A 4,877-nucleotide genomic window follows, 5' to 3' on the forward strand; every position below is an offset into this window, starting at 1 on the left:
ATACATAAAATGAAAATAAATAAATAAATAACATAGAAAGTCAATACTCACTGTCGTGTACCTGATGCCTGCTAGATATACAAATATTGTATCCTCATGAATATATAATTTTAAATTCCTATAATAGTTCCAGGAAATAGAGATTTTTGTTCTATTTTATGAGAACAGTACAGTGTCAACTGATTAGTAGATTTTTAAGAGATCATATAACTCATGAAGTGGAAATACATGTATACAAACTTTAATTTTATGTGGATATCAAAACTTGAACTTTTTGTTTTTACAGTGTAGTATTGCCTACCCATCCTCTTAACTTTACTTTCTTGTTTCCTTTGTCATATTTTTTCTCTTATTCTTGCAATTTTTTTCTGTAGAATTTGATTGGCTCAGTCTAGCTTGGATGATGTGATTTATCCTGTTGCCTGTTGTCCTGCCCTTAGCTTGGCCTCAACTCTTCCTTGGTGCTGAGCTTTGGTAATCTCTGTGTTATTCCTCATCTCTTTATCTTGCCACATATTTGGTTCACTTTTGCTAAGAACTCCTCAATGCTGGCTGGTAATTGGCAGAATCTACCTACAAAGTCTAACAGATGACACATGAATATCTGTATGTGGTTAACATCTTCATTTTCTCATTAGCAAGCAAGAAGCACAGGAAATGAATTTAAGATCCTTATTAGGCCTTACTGGCTCACTTACCCTCAGAGAATGTCTAAACATAGGGTGTAGGGATTTGTTGGTTTCTCAGTGGTCCCTGGGAGAAAATGGTGAAAAGATTTAGAAATTAAAGACAAGAGACACTAGATGAGGTCAGGAGGTAGACCATGCCTGATTGGCAAAGGACCCCTGAACAATGGTAGAGACATTTGTTTATACCTTTGCAAAATTACAAGACACAAGGTTGCTTAGCAACTAGGAGCCAACAATATCCAGGCAGGATGTTTTTTCTCAAGATGAGGTAGCTTGGCTGCTTTGAGCAATGAGGCCTTATCCTGCCCTCTTGCATATGACCAATTTCCAGTGTTAGTGGTTTCCAACACAACTACCTTTTTTTGTTCTGTTGGAAATGGTTTTCTCTTACAGTTATAAAAGCTGGGCTTGGTGAATTCTTTAGAAGATCTTTTCACTTTTAATTCCAATCCAAAGATTTTTGGTACCTGTATACAGCAATTTAACACTATAAAGCCAAATAGTCCATAGCGTTAGTGAGTTACCAGTACAGCTGACAATTGTCAGAAGTTGTTAGTGATTGGAGCCTTTTACAGCTAGAATATTATTATAGCATTACTTTTTACATCTTGTGGTTAAACTTCTCTGCTGGATGATTAAGATCAAGTCAAAATAAGACCTGTATAGATAAAGTTTTAACCTTTTGCTGTCTAACAAGGTAAGTCAAATCTCAGGATTTACCTGGAAGCCATGTGCAGCACCTCTTAGGTCTTCTGTCAGTGTCAGCCATTTGGGTGAGTCATGTCTGTTGCTTGAACTAGTTGCTGTCTGTGAAAACTTGAGAGATTTTTTTTTCTGTCCAGGTGACTCTCCTTAGGTACACTGTACATTATTGATCACTTTCCTCTGGGGTCCCATCTCTTTGATCAGAAAATCAGAGAGTCAGCTAAGTTATATGATGTCACAGCAGAGGTTCTCTTATGTCCTGAGTCCTCATTGACCTCAGATGGCTAGTGCCAAAATATTGGCTATCCTTTTAGCCCATCTAGTTTTCTAATTTTTCATCTCTAAACTTCAGTCCTTAGATATCGAGAAGAGAAGCTTAATGACATTAAGCTATAATGGAGGAAATAAGCTTAACATTACTATCTGAATATCAAACACCTTAGACATAAGATGAAACTTACTTTTTTAACAACCATGGATATTCTAATATTTAAATCCCTACAGACTATTAACAGATAATGACATATTTTTAAACAGAAGTTTAGAAATCAAAACTATACATAACATTGTAGCATGACAATCCTGATGATGTTTTGTTAAATTTTCATTTTGACATAATATAACCCTTTTAACAAATCATCTTTAATACACAGGAAATTTATTTAATTTTTAATTTTTCATTCTTTAATGGGATATACATCACAAGTTTTTTTAAAGGCAGAGGCCTGAATCTCATCACAATAAGCAATCTTTGTTTTATATTTTAGGATAGATATCTGTATGTTTAGAATCATAAATACACTTAATACATGAGATTAACAATAATGAATTATCATACCCATGTGAAAACCTTATTGTATTTTTTTCTGAAAAACTTTATCTTTTAACCAATGGTCAAATTATTGGAGGTTATGTCCCAAGAGACTATGCAGATTACTGTGGGCCTCTTATTAATGAACAAAGGTTGGCCACTCCTCCATTCACGAATTGGAGACCCAAGTAGGTTACCCAGGAATCTTGTCTTTTCCAGGGAGTTTTATAGAGCAAAACTATGAAGTGAGGAGAGTCTAAGGTGGAAAATATAGGAACTTGCACACGAGGTGGGACAAAACTATAGTCATCCAGTAAGACTAGAAGCACAATTGCTCAGATAAAATTGATTAAATCAGAATAAAATGGGGAAGTGAGTCACTTAGCAAGGGGGCATGAATATGGAACAGGGGCTCTTCCTGTAGAGGCTTGGGTTAGTGACTCATCCTGGCTTCCTCAGGGTGATTATTAATCCTGGATGTTTATCTTTAGGGAGCCATCCATTTATTTGATCTTTTATCTTGAGGTCTGGCCAACAGTGGAAATGTCTGTCTCTTTCACAGTTATAAGATACCTTGAAGTCCATACTGGCTCCTGAGGACCTAGCCCTATATTACTGCCTATAATATTTCTATCTAACTCAGTTGCCTATAACACTTTGATTTCCATTTTATCAGTTCCTTCTTTAGGCTCCAGGTCAAATCCAGCCTCATCACTTTTAACTTCTTCTCCAGATAAGACTTCATGATACATATAGCCTGATAGTGTGCTTCGGAAAAACACAAGCATATCCTCTATCCTTGGATACCTTTTTGTCGCCATAATTTTTTTTTTGTGTGTGTGGCCACCTCAGCCCACCCCAGGGATAGGTCTGGCACATTATGTGGTGCTAGAGATCAAACCATAGTCCTTGCATGCTTTGCCTAAGCTTGCCTAAGCAGGTGCTTTAGATTGTTGAGCTATCTCGCCAGCCCTGATGCTATACTTTTATCATTTTTTAAAATTAAAAACATTTAGAAGTATATATTGACAAATCATGTGGAAGGATTTATTCCACATTTTGTTTTTGTAATTGAATTGTGATTACACAGTGAGAAACTTGTGTCCTATATTTTGGAGAAGGAAGCTGTCACATAGCCTCCTTTATATAACTCATCTATAAAAACAAGCAAATTAATTTAATTTATCTGAAGGGTGACAATAATACCAGAGAAATTAGCCCTAAATCTGGATAGTGCCAAACAGTATTACCAAATAACATCTGAAAATCATGATAGATTGATCAGTTGAACATTTTGGGATGGAATATAATTTTGTTGGATAAGTTGGCGAAAATATGAAGAAGTTATCATAGCTTGTACCCCTTTGGAGGCCGCCACCAGGCTTTCCATTATTTATTTATTCATTCATTCATTCATTTATTTATTTATTTTTCTATTTTTATTTTATTTTGTTGAGAAACAAATAGCAATGAGACAGTTTCAAAACTGATTAATAGGACAGTTTTAATAATTAATACTTGTACATTGTTATCTTCTTAGCGGTTATCCATAGTACAAGATGCAGACAGGATATCCTGTCCAAACAGTACAAATCTTTCTTCTCATTGAATTAAATGAAAGTAGCTGTATATCTATCCTAACTATTCTGTATATACAGATACAAAATGGTCCTTCTTTTGTACCTCCTTTTTTTGTTTTGTCCTGTCAGGGATGGGTATTCCATTGGCATCTAAATACTATATGTACATGAATCCAGCAAAACAATCCAACACAGTCTAGCGGTCCACAATAGTAGTGGGTTATCCGCAGAAGTTGTTGACTTGGGCCTTTCAAAGCTCAGCATATTAATATGGCTTTACTTTATATACCTTCTTTTAATACTTTTCTGCTGGATGGTAAAGACCAAGATATAGCAAGACCTATATAACAAGAAATGTAACTTTTGTATCTGATAAGGTCAGTCAAGTACCCTCAGGATTTACCCTGAAACTCTGTATTGCACTTTGTAGCTCCTTTGTCAGTGTCAGGCATGTGGATGAGTCATGACCATTGCTTGACCAATGTGCTCTCTGTGAAAGCCTGAGAGAATGTTTTCTGTCCATGTGATTCTCTTTAGGCACACTCTACATCATTGATTATGTTGCTCTGTGGCCTCATAATCTCCTTGATCAGAAAATTTGGGACACAACTGAGTTACATGATGTTACAGTATAGGTTCTGCTATGTCCTAAGTCTTCACTGACTTTGAAAGGCTAGGGTCAAAATGTTGGCTGTCCTTGCATCCCTTATATTTCTCTAATTTTTGATCTGCAAACTTAGATTGTTAACCCTCCAGAAGAGAAGCTTATTATTACCATATAATATATGCATTTTGGGTTTAACCTCACTGTCTGTCTAAATATCAAACATCTTAGGCATAACATGGAACAGGTATTTTCCATCAAGTATTGATATGTTAAACTTTAAGTCCCTACAGAATATAAAGGAAAAAATTAAAGATCAAAAATATTTAAAGAATATGAATAAACAATTATATATTTTTACAGAGAAATTAAGAAATCTAGGGGCTGGTGAGATGGCTCAGTGGTCTGGAGCACCTACTTAGAACAAGCTTAGCAATAAAGCACAGGGACCACGGTTCAATCCCCCAGCACCACATGCCAGCCAGCCC

General features: G+C 35.7%; 1 protein-coding gene across 1 annotated transcript in view; it reads left to right on the top strand.

Annotated features, from left to right (window-relative positions):
* Positions 1-4,877, top strand: part of Gpr63 (G protein-coupled receptor 63) — a 19,667-nt gene that overhangs the window by 14,270 nt on the left and 520 nt on the right. The window lies entirely within an intron of this gene.

Source organism: Octodon degus, unplaced genomic scaffold (genome assembly GCF_000260255.1).
Source record: "Octodon degus isolate 3935 unplaced genomic scaffold, OctDeg1.0 scaffold00022, whole genome shotgun sequence".
NCBI classification, from domain to species: domain Eukaryota; kingdom Metazoa; phylum Chordata; class Mammalia; order Rodentia; family Octodontidae; genus Octodon; species Octodon degus.